We start from the raw sequence: 19493 nt of genomic DNA on the forward strand, positions 1-19493 counted from the left end.
GGCTCACCCGCAGCACGCGGAGGAGCCCTCTCGCCTGAGCTCCCGCAGCCCCGCCTCAGGCCGGAGGCCGACATTTTGCAGAGGAAAGGAAAGGAAAAGCCCTGAGCCCGTACAGCCGATTTGCGTGCCATGACCACCACCTCTCCGCCCCCGCCAGGCGCCCGTGCTCCGAAAGCAAAACTCCCTCCCGAGCTGTTCGCCTTCCCGCTCACGCCACCGCTCGGCCCGGCCCGGCCCGGCCCGGCTGCCCCCGCCTCAGCCGTCCGGCCGCGGCCCAGCGAGGCGGGAGGCCTGGGCCGTAGCCTACACAGGGGCACCACTGTCCCCGCACCCACCCGGGCAGCCTGTGGCTCCAAGGGCACGGGGAGCCCAGCAGAGCCGCCTCCTGTGCTTCCTCCCTCCCTTCCGGCGAGGACAAGCGCAGCGCGACGCGACGAGCGGAGCTTCCTCCCGCCGCTTCCGCCCGCCCCCTCCCCCGGTCCCGCGGCGCCATCTTGTGGGGCTGCGGGGTGGCGCCGGCGGGGGGTCCGGCTCCCCGAGGGCGGTCATGGGGCCCCGGCACCGCAACCGTCTCTTTCGGGAAGCGGGGCCGCCCTATGTAGCCACCTGCCTCTCGCAGAGACGGTGGTGGGAACTCCTACTGTCCCGTCTGCCCCCTCGGTGCCTCCTCCGGTCCCAGAGCATGCACAGTACTCAACAACCTGAATTGTTACTCAAAACCTCGGTGTGCTGTGGTGGGTGGCACTGGGATGCTTTGTCCTCTGATCCCCCCCCCCCCAATTAATTTCTAAACTTTCTGTTCAGGTTCTGTACTGCTACTGAACTAGTATTTTCACGGGACTGTGTGTGAGCAGCCCACTCGGGGCCTGTCACGGCTGGCAGAGCCGGGATTGCTTTTTCCCTTGTGTAGCATTTTACACTATCTGTGTTAAATTTGCCTGCTATTAGCCGGTGCCATAATGTTCTGTGTTTCTTCATGGTCGTTAAAACCCTCAGCTTTACCATACTGAATAGCACAGTAGCCTCACCAGACTGTGCCACCCCATCTTGCGTGCCCTTCTCTGGACAACTCGTGGATGGGCCGTGCAGCGTAAGCACGGCTCCCGCCACTGATCCTGGCAGGGGGGGCTCCCCTGGGGCTCCTCTCTCACCGTCAGAGCTAATGGTTATTTCTCCGCTCTACTTCCCTCGCTTTTAATTAATACTTCCAGCACAAGAAACTCACATTTTATTCCCATTTTTCAGCTCTCCTGGTGTGCTTACTGCCCTACCTGCTTGCCTGCTGAAAATCCCAGCAGACCATATCGAGACAATTTCCCTTTGTTGCCTGCTTGCATTAAAAAACTCCATTGTGAAACATGATTTTACTTTAAAAAACATACACAGTGAATCTCCTTCATATAGCAAATTTCTACACTTATCTCCCATATATCTACTGAAGTTATTCTTTGAAATAATTTTTACTAATTTGCCTGGTATGGGCATCAGATTTAATAGTTCACAAGCTCTTCAGATGTTTTTAGGAACCTGTTTTACTAATGTTGTCAAGTTAGCTACCTTGTGCTCTTGTGCTGAGAACTTTAACTGATACAACTTGTTGATACTTGAGTTCAAGAATAATTCAGTTTTGTGTTCCTTTCAGAACTCTTGGGGAAATACTCTCTGGCCCTGCAGATCTGCTGTTGCTCAGTTTCTCTGTTTTGTCATGTGCTCTGCAAACACTTCAGGTGAGAAAGATCCTTTAATGCACCTCTCTCTCAACATGCTAGCGTAGGAGCTTCTCCAGGTTTCTCTGTGATGAATACAGATGCAAAAAAAAACCCAAACCCAAACCAACCAACCATTACTTACTAGCCAAATCTTTTGAATGTGCAAATCAGAACAGGTGGCAATAAGGCACAATAAGTCAAGATGTGAATCAATCCCTTTTTTATTGCTGTTGTATCCTTTACCTGGTATATTTTTCCTTCACAAGATCATTCTGATTCTGTTTATGGCTCCTGCAACAGCAACAATGGACCGGTTCACATACCTGTCACTCTGAATTGTGTAATCAATGGTACTTATAGTGGATAGATCTAAAACAATTTGTATGTATGTACTAAATTTGATCACCTTCCCACCAAACTGCATGGCAGTGCAGTTGCTGGTCATCACACTGAGGTGTACATTTGTTCATCAACAGCATTTGGATAATTGTCACGTGATTTAGATCACTTAAAGAATCACCATCAAAGATATTAGCAAAAGTGATTTTTTAATGTGAATTTGTAAAAGTGCGACTTAACAAAGTTTGATGGCAAGGTTCACTGTTACTTCCTACATGGAAGAAACATACAAAGGAAAATCAAGTTAGAATTGATTTAAAATGATTTACACAGAGACAGGACATGCAAAAAGGTAAAGGAGACCCTCCTGTTGAGTCACGAGGTTCAGAGTGGACCCCGTTGCTTTCTAAACCCCTTCTCAGGGAGGAGTCTAGGTGCGGCTGGATCCAGACATAGTCTTAGACTTGGTCAACGGTTTATGTCTAATGGAATTAATATAAAGGGTAAGGAAAATCTCCCGTTGAATTACTATGCCAATTTGTCGGCGAATGAGTGATTATGGATCATACACGACTTTGAGGTAGCAGCAATTTAAGATCTATTAGCACTATTACGGTAAATCACCAGATTAGGTTATATGATTTTTAACAATACTTAATCATCAGCCAATCAGAGTGATTTAATAAAGATTGCTATCAGCAGTACAAGGTTTCCTAAAACAAATCACACACACACACACAAACATGCACACACAGATGTAGAGGTTAACCTATGATCAAGATTTTTCTCTCTTTGCCAACTGTAGTAAATTATTGGTACCAAATGATCTTTGAAACTTTGCGAGATCTAATTGTAGTGAATTACTCACTGTTCTCCTTTGTCAGCATTTGTCAGCAGACGATCTAGCAGACGATCTTGGAAATCCTCGCAAAATTTACTCTTCGAAATCCTTGCGAAATCTACTCTTTGAAATCCTTGCGAAATCTACCCTGAGAGGCGTCCCAGCTCAGGGGGAGATACTGGGTCACAGCCTGCTGTGATCCCGGAGAGCTCAAAGGGTCTCACTTAGGATCAGTATTTATAGGATCGCGAGATGATTGACTTTGGTCAGTATATTTCCATTCTGGCCATAATTCTTGTCAGGTGATTTTGGCACCCTCCAGGTGGGCCATGATCCAAGCAGCAGGAGTTTCAGATATGGTTCCAGGCAACAGGAGTTTCAGGTACGATCCCAGGCAGCAAGAGTTTCAGGTACAGTTAGGGAGTGCCTAATCGTCCTAACTCACTGTACCATAGCCAGGATAAGAAAGTACCAGATTGTCCCAACTCGCTGCACTTGTAGCCAAAACAAGAACAGAATGTTGGCTGGTCCTGACATCACAATGTGGCCCAGGGAGTCTGCACCACCACAATAATACCATTATATCTGGTCTCTTCAGATAATTAAATTATAGACAAAATTGGACATTGCTTTATTTGCTATCATCAGTATAAAATCTCAGATTCGAAGAAGTATTCACTTCTTTGCTGCAGCAGTTTACTGCTTTAGCACAAATATGGTAGGAGTGCTAGAGGAGGTAGTCTGGCAATGATGGTCCAGCAGTAAAACACGCAAGAGTTTAATTATAAGAAGTAAATACACTGAACAGTCTCGGCATGTTAAGAGCAGTAAATCACCCCTCTTAAAATGCTAGCAGCTTCTCCATCGTCTATGTATTCTTTTCCTCCAGCTACTGTGTCACTGTATGGTTTCCTATGGGATTTAGGCATCTGTGTAGAGCTGAGAAGTCCAGACACTACAGTGGACTTTAACTGTGGTCCTGTTCAGCCCCTGCATCACACGTGTTCTGTGATTTCCCTGTGTATGGCCAAAAAATTAATAGACAACCTCTCTGTTTCCAAGGCAGAATAGGTGTATTATGCAATTGCCAGCCTGCTTTTTTTCGTGAGCACCCAATGCACTCAAAGACTCTTCCAGCTTTTCTTGTTCCCCTCTGATCTGTGTATTCGTACAGATAGATCTGGGTTGCTTTATGCTTACATACTGGTGCCGCTTTTACACATGGCAAACTGAGGGCTGAAAGTTGTGGACAGCAGAACATCTAGGTTAACTCGGAGAGTCAGTAGGTTAAAAAAAGGCGTTAGGCAAATCATACAAGGAGTATCTATTAGTCATCAAGATACAGTTCTGGCTTAGGAAGTCCCTGTGCACTAAGAAAGAGCTGCTGTATGCTTGCCCTGTTCATTCCTGAGGACTCTGATGTTGGTCACTCTCACAGACGGTGTAATGGACTGGATAGACCTTCGGTTGGACTCAGTGAAGTGATTCTGATGTTACATATATATTAAAACAAAGGCATGCCTTACTGCTGAACTGCTGTACTTTGTATGGGAGAAAGGCATCAAGGCAAACTGCACAAAGGTATGGCATGTGTGTTGTTTTTATTAAGGTTATCAATCTCAAGCAAAGTCTTCAAGTAACACATTACTGATGCTGCTATGTAGATTTTGAAAATGCCATTGTGCTGTTCTTATTTTTGTAATATTTCAGTTTAAAAAGTGACTTTTTGGGTAGCGTTACTTATTATGAAATGTACATTCTCTTCATTCACCTTCCTACTTACTCCCTTCTACCCACCTTACTTACTTATGCATATTTGCGATTACACAGTTATTTTCTGTGTGGAAGCACATAAAATGTTATCTGCCTTATGGGATCTACACGAATATCACATTAAATAAACCTCTGATTATATGCATTTTGTGAGCAGTGAGGTCAGTACTTTCTGCCTGCTGAAGCGTGATTTCTTTCTTTGTGTTTCACCTGATCACTTTCACTCAATCACTTCTGAATCTTTCACTTCACAAAATATCTGCTGGTGTAAGAAAGAGCTGTGTTTTTCTTGGAAGCCTGTGTAGATCTTTCATGTATTTAAAGTCTACCTTTTATCAGAGGAGAAGGAGCAGCTTGGCAGAAAGGTTTGCTTTTAAAGGCAACTCCCTTACGCTGTCCGTCACACAACCCAAAAGTAGAGAAGGTCTCACGTTAATTCTTGATTTGTAAATCCTTTTCTTCTACGCCCATGAAACATGCAAAATGTAAACTGGGTCTAGAATGAAGTGAATACCCCTACAATTTCTTTCGCAAAGCTAACGCTGATGAAGAAAGGGTGGCTTCTATTGATTCCAACATGAGATCTTCCCTCCCAGGTTTGAGGCCAGAAGCATCACAGGGGAGGTTTGGTTTTATTGATCTGTTTTATCAATGGTGTCCCATAATGCAGCACATCCCTCTTGAACTACTTTCTCCCATGGCTGTGTTCCTTGCAGCTTTCAGTGTTGCTCCAATGGTTGAATATTAGTTTCGAACCAGGTTGAGAATAAAGATGATGTTTCCTGGCAAGAGAATGCAATGTTAGACTAGAACAGCTGTTAAAGCAGGGGAATTTCCTCATAAGAAACAGCATTTGCAGTTATCAAGTCTAGACATCTTAGAGAGCATTTGTCAGCTACTCAGATTCATTAATTAGCCAATATAATTTAATTAACTTATGCTTTAAGAAGCAAGGAGTGTAATGACGGGAGGTTTGTAAAAAAAATGTAGAAAGTTCAAATCTGCAGCACACTTTACTGCTTATATAAGCTGAAAAGAGCATTCTGGGCATCAGATGTGAAAGGGTGGTAGTTTCCAGCACAGGGAGGTGATGATAGGAAGTTGGAAATTAGGCAATAACCTCTTTTTCTTGTAGCGCTGTTCAAGAAGTATACATCTGTCACACTCAAATGCATGGTTCTGTTAAACTTCTGCAAATTTGTATGTAGACCATTATTTTGCAAAGATTGTTTTATTGTAGTGTTGCTCTACTGAGTTAAGCATAATCCAAAATAAGTCACCTTTAGAACTGTAGACTAATTATTGACTGGCCAAAGCATTAAAATTATTGACTCTGCTTGTCCTTTGGTAAGACAAAATCATATTTAACATTACATTATCTGTAGCAGATTTTCAACCATGATGCAAATTCTATTTTTGGATTAAAACAAATCCTACTTAGATCTAGATCTTGTATAATCTGAATCTACAATTCATAAAATTTATAGGAAAAGATTGATACCCCTCTCTGGGGTGTATGTGTGTGTTTATGTGCTGGAAACTACTTGTGAGACTTCTCTTACTTAATTCTAGCTTTCTGAGAAGGGAAAGGGACAGTCAGGAGGCAGAGTGGGGGGAGAGGAAGGAACATCTTAAAGACAATTTTACTGCCAAAGAAAATATGAAGTGGAGCTGGACTTCTGGACCAAATGTCATCACTCTTATCCAAAGTTAGATGTAGTTAATACCTCTCTTCTGCAGTACTTGTGGCCTCATTGTGCATGGATACAAATTAATGAATTAAAAATCAGCAGCACCTTTGAAGATTTTCCCTGCTGGATAAGGGCGTAGTATTCCTTTTGCTGTCTTTCTAAGCTTACTTACAGTGTGACAGTGATCTCTACACTTGAGCTAGTCACTCTTCAGGTCCCATTATAGCCGCTGGCAAAGCACAGTAATGCTTTTTGGGTGCTGTTCATCTGATGTATATTGGTTATCTACTTTGGGGTGAAATGAATCACACCCCAGAAGTGCTTGTTTCTTCCACTGATTTTCAAGGAAGCCTGAGGCAATTCGCACGAGGTGCTTTTATTGCAGGTGTGTATGTTTAGCCAGATAGATCCCATCGAGAAAAACAATAAAAGCGCAAAAAGTTGGTAAAGGAAAATGTGGCAACACCGATTATAAAAGATAAAAGCCCACCTAAGCCAATAGATGGCAGCATTGTAAATGGTAACGCAGAACCCTCGGCCTGAAACAGCGGTGCTGGGGTCTAAACTGGTTGCTTTGGAGGAGTAAAAGATCTGCCGAATAGCCCTGACTCCTTTACCTCTAGCTTGCTAAAATATGCTGTATTCTCTTAGCTTTTAGATGGCACAATGTCTCCCCTTTTTCATGAAAGCTAACAAAGGGACCTTATGCCATCCAGATTTCCAGAGTCTGAAAAGCAAAAAAAGGACTGAGCACTCAGCTAATTCTTAAATTTCCATTTCTGGAGGCTTGACACTGGAACATTTGGCATGGTAGCTTATGATGATTTAGATCAGAATTTTATGTGGTAATTTTGTGCAGTATACACACACAATAAAACATTATAATGATACATTTTCATCTTGTCTTTGAATTTTATTCTGTTGGTCTTTAGTAATTGGATTTATTTTAGGTATCTGTTAATTTTGGCATTATTATACAGCAACAGCATTTAAAGGTTTTACTTAGGAAATACAGATGACAAATTATGCTGTTTCTCTTGTATAGAAAAAAATGGAATTGTTTCATATCCGTCATCAGATATTTTTAGTTCAGAAAACTCATTAATAAAGTCAGATGTGCTTTAAATGCAGGCAGTCAGCAGGTAACCTGTGAAGAGGCCACATTAGGAATGAAGACTGTAAAGACATCAGAAGATGTGGGCCAGATTTTGATTCCTTTGCCCAAGGAGAGACTCAGTGCCTTGATTGGATCAGGGAAGAGTTGTGTAGCCAAATGGCTGTGACCACAGCAGTGAGAGATGGGACCGGGTCTCCTGGTAAATCATGTGCTTGTTCTGTCTAGGCTGAATAGCTTCCACCCCATCAGCAATTCTCCTGGCTTAAGTGCTACTGTGTACAAAGTAAGTGTCTATTTGGTACCAGCTCCTCACGCCTGAATGTGGTCCCAAGAAAGTGTGTTGAATCAAACTGTGTGTGGGTTAAACCAGCACTGTACCTGGCTTCATTATTCCCCTTCCTCTTCTGTTTTTTGTGACATTACTAAGCCTCAAAAGATTCCCAAATGCATATGGGACGCACACATAGATATACTGAAATACCGCCCCCCCCCCCCCAATTATTAGAATTTAGCCCACAAAACTCATGATATCCAAGTTGATGCCCCAAAATAATATTTAATCCACTCAGTTGTATGTTAGTGTTCTAAGACTTTGCAAATGATTTATGACCAGTAATGACTAAATAACATTCAGCATTTTAATACAGGGTTGGTTTTTGGTTTTTTTCTCCTTTGACAAACATGGAATATTAGAGATACAGCTGGCTTCCTAAAAGAATTTTTAGGTTTTTGTTGTTTTTATTTGTACACTGAGTTTCTTCATTGGTCTTTGAAATATCATGAACTGCCTAAGAGGTATTGGTACGCGGATTCCACCAAAATGAATAGGCATCTATGTGTGGAAGGAGTTTGTGCAAATCCCATGGCTTGGGATCAGGTTTGTTCATTATTGTGCATATGTTAACTTCTGCATAACATTAAAAATCAGCCTTCGATTGACCAGAGGTTAGTCACAGAAGTGCTGAATAACACTTTGAATTCAATTAAAATTAAAACTGACGTCATCTACCTGGACTTGTTCAAAGCTTTTGACACTCCTGCACAACATCCTTGTCTCTAAATTGGAGAACCATGGATTTGACAGATGGACCAGTCAGTGGATAAAGAATTGGCTGGATGGTCGCACTCAAAGAGTTGCGGTCAACGGCTCGATGTCCAAGTGGACAGCAGGGACGAGTGGTGTTCCTCAGGGGTCGGTATTGGGACTGGTGCTGTTTAACATCTTTGTCGGTGACATGGACAGTAGGATTGAGTGCACGCTCAGCAAATTTGCTGACAACACCAAGCTCTGTGGTGCGGTCGACATGCTGGAGGGAAGGGATGCCATCCAGAGGGACCTTGACAGGCTTGAGAGGTGGGCCCATGCGAAACTCATGAAGTTCAACAAGGCCAAGTGCAAGGTCCTGCACATGGGTCAGGGCAATCCCAAGCACAGATACAGGCTGGGCAATGAGTGGATTGAGAGCAGCCCTGCGGAGAAGGACTTGGGGGTGTTGGTTGATGAGAAGCTCAACATGAGCCGGCAATGTGCACTTGCAGCCCAGAAAGCCAACCGTATGCTGGGCTGCGTCAAAAGAAGCGTGACCAGCAGGTTGAGGGAGGTGATTCTGCCCCTCTACTCCGCTCTCCTGAGACCCCACCTGGAGTATTGCATCCAGCTCTGGAGTCCTCAGTACAAGAAAGACATGGACCTGTTGGAGCGAGTCCAGAGGAGGGCCACAAAGATGATCACAGGGCTGGAGCACCTCTCCTATGAAGGCAGGCTGAGAGAGTTGAGGTTGTTCAGCCTGGAGAAGAGAAGGCTCCGGGGATCCTTTATAGCAGCCTTCCAGTACTTAAAGGGGGCCTACAAGAAAGCTGGAGAGGGACTTTTTACAAGGGCATGTAGTGATAGGACAAGGGGTAATGGCTTTAAACTGAAAGAGGGCAGATTCAGATTAGATGGAAGGAAGAAGTTCTTCACTGTGAGGGTGGTGAGGCACTGGAACAGGTTTGCCCAGAGAGGTTGTGGATGGCCCCTCCCTGGAAGTGTTGAAGGCCAGGTTGGATGGGGCTTTGAGCAACCTGGTCTAGTGGAAGGTGTCCCTGCCCATGGCAGGGGGGTTGCAACTAGATGATCTTTAAGGTCCCTTCCAATCCAAACCATTCTATGAATCTAGAATTCTATGATTGTAAAATCACTCAGCTATGTACTTTGTCAGGCCTTGTAGCTGTTTGATTTATTAGCATTGCCCTCCATCATCTTTCTTCTTTTCTTCCTTTCTTCTATTATTTCTTGTACCTACCTGTTGTGTCCACAGCTATTAATGCTGGCTGCTTGTTTGTGAGCCCTAGCTTGCTCTCACTTTGAGTTGTTATTGCAGACTGCCTTGCTGATGGTGTTTCCATGACCTTTTGAACTTCCACAATTGTAAATGGCCATGCTCAGTACAGTGGGAGATAATAATTCTTCACATAGCTGCACCTGGATCCTGAGACAAGCCACAGCATGCTGACCCATCTTCCTGCTACCAGAGGACTTTGAGGAGGCAAAAGGCTTTCTCTGTGTTATCTATATCCTCTGCTATAAAAGGCTTTAGTCACAGATACTTTGAACTGAGACTAGAAGTGCACTGAGAAGCAGTGCAGAATATAGATGAGGTGTGTACTCATGTTGACCTGCCCCAAGTAAGGAGAGTCTGCCTGATCTTGCAAATGCATTGCTCAGTCTCCACAGAACTGAGAACGACAAGATGCCTGTTACACCACTCCAAGAGCTACAGAAAGTTCTGGACACAAGGACAGGAGATGGCAATGGCTCTTGAGTTAGGTGCACAGGTGGATTGCAACCCAGCAAAGTAATTCTCAACAGCTTCTTCTAGCAGCCAAGGATTTAGATGACTCACTGGCTGTGGGACCAGCACAACCCTGAGAGGTATGGCTTTGATGGAAGAGCTACATCTGAACTGCTCATAAGTCTCCTGTAGTCGAGGAGCTACACATGGCTCTTTAGTATCAGGGTTCCTGAGGTTTTCCAGGGTAGTTCCTTAGGGGTCAAAATTAGATCTGTGAAACTTGAAACTGACTCAGGAGTTGACTAACAGGGAGGAGAGGGAAGAAAAGACAGATGTAGTAGAGGACATAAGTGCATGACTTTCAGGTGCTTAATCCACAAGGTGGGATCCAAAGCTGAAAGCCATGTCTGAGGTTTTCTGTTCAACCCAGGGAGGCAGCTGGGTGCCCCAGAGAGTTGCCTGCAAAACCTTCATACTGGTACCTGTGTTTATTCTACCAACTTTAAGCTTCCAGCTGAAGTGCCTATATTTCCTTTATAGTCAGTGAAGACCGGCATCTCCAGGAGACAGAGGTCCTACCTAGCATCTGAGCTAAGCTTTCTGGAAATGGCTGCCTCCATTGACCTTAGACCAAACCTAGATACAAGCTCAGGTACTTCTGCTGTGTATTTAAAGGTAGGTGAGAAGAAGGTGGAGAAGCCATAGTGTGGAGATATCTTCATCTGCAGCTGTTCTCTCAAAAAACGACCCGTGTCTCTCTCTTTTAGGTGGCAATGAAAAGTCATGATGAATGTGCCGCCTCTGATTATAGAATAGCTTGCTGAGTACATCACTTCCTTAGAAAATGAGACATCTGGGTTTAATTCCCTTCTAAGCCTCAGAGGCTTAATACTTACCCCCAGGAGAACAAACAAACCACTTACCTCTCTCTGACCTTGAAAGCCCAACTCCTGATTATAGGCCAGCATCAACATTTTGTTTTTCATTCCAGCTTTTGTATGTGTCCACAGACATTATTTGGCAAGCCATTCTGCTGGCTTTGCCAGAGATATTGCAATGCTCCAGACACAAATATTTTGGCCAACTTAGAGAGAAAAAACAGGCAAAGTGACTTGAAATTTAGGGGAATAAATAGCATGTTTGTTGCAGTAGGAATGAGTAATCATGAAAAAAAAATATTAGGTAGGGTCATAAATTTTAAATATTTTGAGCATCAACAATTTGTTTTATTTCGTTTGTCTAATCATGAATTGGACCCAGTTTCTCCGTATAATTACCTCCATTATGTTATTTCAGTGAGAATGCTCTCCTGGGTTGATGTTTTCACAGAAACATTTGCTATTGCTCTCAGTGTAGTTTGTTCTTGCGCAGAAGTACCTAGGGACCCACCACAGTGGGGTCTCCCTAGGAATGGGGGCATAAGAAGGGAAACAACTTTCCTCAAGAAAATTTGTGTGAGAGCTGAGGGAGGTGAGTCATGTCAGCCTTGCCTTCAGTATATTCTCAGCTCTTGCCCATGGGATCTGACTATTGGTGATCTATGGGAAGCTAATTTCTGCTTCTGGGCAGGAGAGGTGAAATCTGACTCTTGGAAATGTCAGACAGAAGTATGTATTTATACATTGTACAGTAAATGTGCAGCAAGGCCTCTGCTATTGAGAAAGGTCAGTTCCACTCTTTATGGGGGTACCGCTGATTTGCTTATGTGTAGGAAAACCAAGGCAGCTTGGACATACAGCAAATATGCTACTTCTTCAGCAGCCCTGTCTAGTTCTAGAGTTGGCTGAGCAGGTGCTGTTGAGTTGGGTTATGCATAGGCAACAAAACCTCGTCAGCCTCCTCACATACAGCAGTCCAGAAACTCCAGACAAATGGATATATTGCTCAGATTTCCTCCACTGAAAATTCCCAAATCAGAAAAAAGAGCTTGTCCAGGAGAGCCTAGCTGCATGCAAGCCCAAAGGAGTAGCCTACATACAACATGTAGATACTGCTGATTTGGGAGACACACATTCCCACTGAGCATCAAATCCTGAAGACTTCACTTCATTTTCTCTCCTCAGTCCTGGGTTCAAACTGAATAAAAGTTGTATGAGAACATCAGGATATGGCAAGCATTGATATAGAATAGTGCTGGAAACTCTCACAATATTTTTGATAAATCTAAATAAAATGTCTTTGTACAGAAACTGGTTTTGTAACATTGAAAGCAAATGTATTTTCCTTTGAGAATTCATTAACTGCTGCTTCTGGGTGTCATTATCTGGGTTGCATTTGACTGAGACATTCTGGCTTGAAGTCCCAGCTAAATTCTGAGAATCCTGAAGGATGCAAAAATGTGAACTTTGAACCAAGCTTTTTAAAGAAGCTGGGTACATGTCATACTGCTGGGTTGGCTCCTGTTGATCCTGTGTACTTTTAAGCTTTCTGCCACTTGAATAATTCTGGTATTGTTTCCTTGGTCTCTTTAATAAACTTCTTACGTGAAGCCTGGGCATCTTTCTTAGAAACAGGGCTTTAATGCCTAGAAGCCTGATCTAGCTAGGAGCAATGGTGATCCCTTGGTGTCCCTTGCACACAGTTGCTCACTCTTTCTCAGAGCTCTGACTGTTGGGATGCGGTTTTGGTAAGCGTTCCAGAAAATAGTTGTTCTTTACGTTGCCTTGCACAAGAAATCAGAACCAGAATGTCTTCACATCTACCCATACTCCAGTTTTCTCCTTGCTCTGGAATTGTCCTTGGGCTTGGAGTGCCCAGAATCCTCCTCCTGCAGTAATGATATCTCCTCTCCTTACAGGATCTCTGCTTTGGCATGTAGCTAGCTTTCTACCTCCTCTCCTGGACTCATCTCTGCTTCTCTACTTAGACCAAAGTTCTCTGTGTCAATTAAAACTTTTATCGGCCTTCTCAGATGATCCAGGTCCCCACTCGATAATCCCCTGCTTGGTTACTTCTCTCTTGAAATTTAAGTTTAGGAAAGCAGCTGGCCAGTGTGATAGCGAACATTTTGTCCCATGAAATTTCCATGTGAACAGAGGATGACAAAAATTTAATGACTAGAAGAGTTCAGCCAGTCTGTGGACTGCATGCTGACTCCTTGTTTCCTGGGGGTAGCCTGGAGATGGGGAGACAGCCTGAAGTGGGCTGGATGAATTGCTCTGGGAGCTCACAGCCTCTTCCCTGCCATTCTCCCTCCTGAAGACTCAGTGGGCTTTTCCATCATGAGACTGGGGGTGAAATGTATTTATTGCAGCTGACTTGCTGTGGTCTGAGATGTGCATGTGAAGTCACTTAGGAGACCTGATGCACATGCACAGTCCCACCACATGGCCAGAAGTGGTGTATGTGATGGTGCACATAGTGATCATGGTAGAGGAAGGACCTTGTTAATGGTCCTAAGATGCTGCATGTGTGAGTATATGAGCGAGAAAGTTAGGGGTGAATAGCTGCTGAATGTCTCCATAACAGGTTATGTGACATATGCTGGCAGAAAGATGGCATCACTGCTCAGCTGTTAGCACTGAATCACCATCCTTGGGAATTTCAGTACAAAATAAAAATGAGGAGATAAAACAACCAACGGAGAGGGAAGACAAACTCTATGTATGAAGTGAAATTGCAGTCTTCACAAATTAAACACAGGGAATTCATAATATCAAGCTTTTTAAAATTGTACAGACAGAGATTCCACAAATCATTGCATAACCATTTACAGCCAGTCACACTGAAGTAATAGGCACAAGCTTTGAAATTCCTGATTCTTTTATCCCCGAAGAAGATGAGCATTTAGTTTATTACTGACATCATCCTTTGTACAATTTTTGCGGAGAAGTCAACGAAGGACTAATGACCTGACTGTATCAGTCATACTGGAATGGATTGGGCCAGCATTCAGTAGTGACCCTATAAAGACAGTAAAAGGCATACAAGTGCATGTACTGCCTTTGCACGTATTCGATGATAAATTGAGGTGGCATTCATTCCCAAATAATTAATTATGAATTGTTCATCCATTCTCTGTTAATTTAAAAGTTCTTTGTGAGTTTTATCTTCCCAGTTTGGTATCCTATGATTTACAACTGAAGCATCTCCCTGTTAAAAGAGAGCTTGCTATTTCCAGAGAGACTCCTATAGACTGAATAATGAAGTACTTTTTATCAAATGACTGTGAAAATCAAAATCTCACTACCAGTATTTCATGGAGGGTTTATCTTACAAGGAGATGCACATGGGGTTGAACCAGTGTGACAAGAAATCTTCAGAAGTAGAGATGATAATCTGCCTCTACAAAATGAGAGAAATGCTGGTGTGATAAATAATACTTGCTTTCAAAAGCAAATGCAATATTTACCCATTGAATTTCCCAGGCTTGTATATACACACAATATTACCAGACAAACCAGATATTACTTCACTTCTGTTATTTCTTATTATACTTACTGTATGTTGTACCCAGAGACACCGGACAAGCTGTGATATGCACTATACAGACACCACATACACAAACCAACTAATCTGCTAGCATAGAAATGAATATGAATGCAATCCTGTTGTGGGAAAGGAGACTGAGATTGTTATTTGTATTGTAAGTAGTTGGAAGGTGTTCAAATGCTGCTGTAATGGATACAATATGACATAAGTGGATAGATCCAGAGGTGGTTCCAGAGATTTGTTCCTGAGAAAGTAATTCCACTCTACACATCAGCATCCTGTGATACACTTAACCAAAAAAAAAAAAAAAAAAAAGCTTGTGTGTTTGCGTTGTTATTTTATAGGTTTATAAGGACACTGTAAAACTCCTTAGTCGAGATTTTTTTGTTATATTTAGAATACTATTCCTAGGAAGTAACAATTAATTTATGAGAATACACACATTGAAAATCCTTCTCAGAATCCTTCTGGCTGACTTAGCTTGTACAGAATTACCAAGGCTTATTTTATTACTATTGGTTTAATGGTGTTAGGTTTTCAGAAGATATTTTCATGAACTAATGCAACCATCTTTCTATTTTTTATCCTTTTTCAGAACGGCTATGACTTGTCATTACTGTGAACAATAAGGAGGCCAAGCTGTCCTCAGCTAAGATCATGATAGTTTCCATAGCGTCTTTGCAGTACTGCATTAGTCTTCAGGTAAGGTAGCCACCTTTACAGCCGCAGGTACTCTGAGCTTATGCCATTTGCCTCAGTGGAAACACTCTCACTGCTTCAGAAGGTGTATGGGTGAGCCAACACTGAGGATTAGGCAGGAGACAGCAAGAGGAGAAGCATGTTTACTTGCAAGCGTGAGCATTAGAGGAGGAGAAGGCAGCAGTATGACAGCATATTTGTAGGGCAGCATTTGTAGGAGGTGGCAAGCATTGATGCATGAGGCACCAAGATCTACGGTATGTGCCAAGGTCTGAGTTATTTGAGTATAGGGTGATCCTCAGAACAGTTTGTTCTACCACATACAGTTGCTTGCTTGGACATAAATAATTTTTGATGCATCAGTCTAGTGCCAGCTTTGTGGGTTGTTAACAGAATACAGTCTGCACTACATACTTTCATTAACTTTGTATCCAAGAGTTTCAGGGGTTGTGTAGCCTAAGGATACCTCTGATCACTTTGTTGGCTAGAAGAAAGACTGCCATTTTGGTGCACTTTCACACTATTACCAAGGACAGGTGCAGCTGCGGTGGAGATGGGGTAGCAATGGTCATACAGCGAACAACACGCACTATGCTGAGCAGCAATAATGCGTAGGGCTACTACCTCTCCCTGGTTGTCAGTCCAACCTGGAGGTGGGCAGTCTTCCTGCTTTCAAAGCACTTTTTGCTGCTTTCAAAGGGACCCTCACCATTGCTTCTGGAAACAGTGGGATGTGAAAGTGGCCAAGGGAAACTCATGTCTTGTTGTGTGAGGTTGTTCCAAGTGAGAGTGCTTCTGCTAGAGCATCTCCTGTGGTCAGGAGCTGGCATCCCCAAAGGTGAGTTTCAAAAGCAGAAGACTTCTAGGGTGCTGCTCCAACTTCCCCTTAGGCACATTCTTCCCATTCTTCCTAGAGTCTTTATCGTGGCATGCATTTCTAGGTGAAAAAGTGCTGTACAGCATACGCTAACGTCTTCACAGAATCCCTTAAACCTCAGACAATATCATTCAGTTATTCAGAGAAAGTATACAATCAAAATAGCTGTGGTGGAGGAGCCAAAAGAAAAAAAAAAAAAGTATGCAAGTCCCAGAAAAATGCTGGTAAAACCAGAAAAACTGCATGCAAAGCTTTGTATTGTAAGGATCTAAGAAATTAATTTCTTCCCCTTTCATTCCTTTCCTCTCATTTGTCTTGTTACTGTTCTCATTGCTCTAGAATTTACAGAAATCTGTAGTTTGGTATTTTTCATTTTGAAGTAGAGCACTCTGCCTTTTCTTGGCATCTGAATACTGTTCAAAATTCATTGCGTTAGATTGTCTGGACATTGCTTGTAGGACATTACAGTTTTCAAACTCTCAAGACACATAGCCTTCAAATTTTTTAGTTTAGATTAATTATGGCTCATTTTATCTTCCTAGAATAGATTTAACTGAGATCACATCTTCATTATCTTGTAATGATTATAGAAGTCTTTCCTTAGCACATTAATACAAGTTATAGTCTTTGACACATTTATAAGGGTTATCAACTAATGAGATACAGTTTTCACATGTATACAACCAGGCCACGTTCCATCAACTTTCATTAAACAAGAAAAACAGAAGGAGCACAATACTAGCTGGTGCACAGCTGGAAGTTTTTCTCTTAATATTTTCTCTCACTGCTGTTTCAGGAATTTTGTTGACAGAGCTTGGAAGATAATAATATAAAGTATATTAAATCATAAAACATTTTAAAATCATTGTGAATACCACTTTTATTTAAAATTTTCAAGTCAGGCGAGAGTGGACAACCCCAGCAGTGCAAGGGTGCAGGGCTGGTGAGGGGCAGCGCAGGTTTAGGATGGTGGTGGCAGGGGCGCACAGTTCTGTTGGGGGATGTTGGTGTAGCTGGTGGAGCACCAGAAATGGAAGCAGGAAGGGATAAGCCCCGGTGATACTTGGAAAAGAGTGATTTTTGGGGTGATCTGGGTAGATGTGGAGGGAGCTGGCTAACAAGTGAGAAGATATTGAGGTCTGGGCGAGGCAAAGTGCCAGAAACTCCTCCAGGAGGCTGCGGTCCTGACTGAGGTGCAGAGAGCTGGGATGGGCAGGGCTGACATGGCTTGGGCTGCAAGGGTTTGTTTGGAAAAAAAGAGGTAATAGTTGCTACATTTAGGAAGGCTGGGAGCCTGCAATTTGGAGGGGCAGGAGCGTAGGGCTCTGTAAAGATAACCATATTTATGAAGGAGATGGAAGCAGGAGGGTAGACAAGCTAATGCAAGAAAAGAGGAATGAGACCTTGATATAAATGTTAGATGACTTTGGCAATATAGTTGTCAGCTACTTAATGCTGTTGCTATAGCTATAGAAGTAATAGCATTCTAGTTTTCATCAAATCTTTTCTTGTTACACATTTTGACAACAACTGAACTTCTGCAGTGGTTTAATTTCTTTAAACTGGCCATCTCGCCACTATCTTTTTGTACTTTTCAAAATGTGACAAAAACGTCCAGTCCTTATGTAGGCTATTGTAGGTCAAAGACAAAACATCTGTCAACTCACATTGACAGGAGAAAATTTTCAGCTGTCATGGTAATTCACACAAATTATTGTATGACCCTGCAATAAGAATGGTCATAAAATATGCCAGCTGTTCACAGCTGTTTCCTTGACCGTGAACAACAGAGCTTTCATGATCATGGTCTATAACACAACAAATAAGCTGAACTGGAAACTGCATGAAATAATGACATCAGAGAAGAACTGTAGAAAATTCTTTCTTTTCCAAAGCCTTATTACATTTAACCTGCTGTTCAAGTGCTTGAAAACTGTGTGATATATAGCTAATGTTTAAATATCCTCGACCTGAGCCTTTTCCAAAAAGTGCATCAGTGTGTGTTCCTATGTCAAATTTGGGGACTCTCACAAATAGACAAAAAATCCAAGGTGATTCTGCACCTAACTAGCTGGGGGAAAAGTTTCACAAAATATCTGTGGGAACAGCTTCCAGTCTGGGTAACAGGAAAAAGACATTTATGCAATCGTCATTTGATTTTCTCTGTATTCTGCCTTCTGGTTTCTAAAGAGTTTGTCTGCAGCAGAGATATTACTGGGGCAGAATTTATAAAGTCCGGCCGTTTCAAAGCAAACAAACACTGGGAATTTCTCTCACAGAAGTTTTTTTCCAGTAAAGGCATTCAAACTAAACTGGCATGATTCCTTTTTGTGGATAAAAAAACACGGCAATTAGAATGTTTTAGATGATTATGGTTCCTGGCAAGGACGTACTGGGGTTTTTTATATTTCAGTCAGGTATAATCAGGCACTGCAGCAAACACTTGCAAGATAATCTGCTCTAGAGCAGTAAGACAAAGCAGAAATCACCCCCATCAGAATATTGTGCAACACAACCTGTTTTACTGGCATTACCTATAGCAGTGGCTGCAGCTCATTTAGAAGTGCAAGCAGGAAGCTGAGCTACATTAGATATCAAATGTTGGAAAACCTGGGTTATTTCCAAATGTTGCAGTGCAGTGTAATTGCTCTGACTATGCTGTGTCAAGGTCTGGTTTTTACTTTTGTTTATAATGGGTGATTATTTAAAAAAAAAATCTCAATTTGCTCCAGGTAAGCACAACATTGGTTCTGAAGAGCTCCAGTTTTCCACCCAGCAGGCGATCTCCTTAATAAATATTTTATTTACTTTGGCAAACATCAACATTTAAATGGCAATCCCTCTACATCTATAAAAAGCGCAGCAACTCAGGGCTTGTTTTTCTCCTATGTCCCCTCCTGGACCTATCCTACTTTTTTCTCTGTTCTTGCCTTGCTTCTCTTAGTAATAACTTCTAGCTCCTCAGAAAATCAAGCTTATTCCACAGATATTTCTCTCTGCTCTTTAAAGAGGGAGGAGAGGCCATGGTCAGCACAATATACAGCATCCTCCTGAGCGAACTGTCTTGACTGAAAACTGTTCCATGCAGCATGGAGGCACTTGAGAACAGAGATGCTGATGAAAACAGCACGGCTGAGTGCTTACTTGGAAGTGGGAACACTGAAAACAGGCAAGATCAGGGTCTGGGAGGGAATAAGGTTAATGTCCCCAAATGCATTGGTCCCCACTTTTTTGAATTTTGT

General features: G+C 42.6%; 1 protein-coding gene across 1 annotated transcript in view; it reads right to left on the reverse strand.

Annotated features, from left to right (window-relative positions):
- Positions 1–391, reverse strand: part of GEMIN8 (gem nuclear organelle associated protein 8) — a 37915-nt gene extending 37524 nt beyond the window's left edge. The window contains exon 1 of the mRNA XM_050891592.1: positions 336–391. The gene's annotated coding sequence lies outside the window, so the exon portion shown is untranslated. The remainder of the gene's footprint in view (positions 1–335) is intronic.
- Between the last annotated feature and the right edge of the window lie 19102 nt (positions 392–19493).

The sequence above is a fragment of the Gymnogyps californianus genome, chromosome 1, assembly GCF_018139145.2.
Source record: "Gymnogyps californianus isolate 813 chromosome 1, ASM1813914v2, whole genome shotgun sequence".
NCBI classification, from domain to species: Eukaryota; Metazoa; Chordata; class Aves; order Accipitriformes; family Cathartidae; genus Gymnogyps; species Gymnogyps californianus.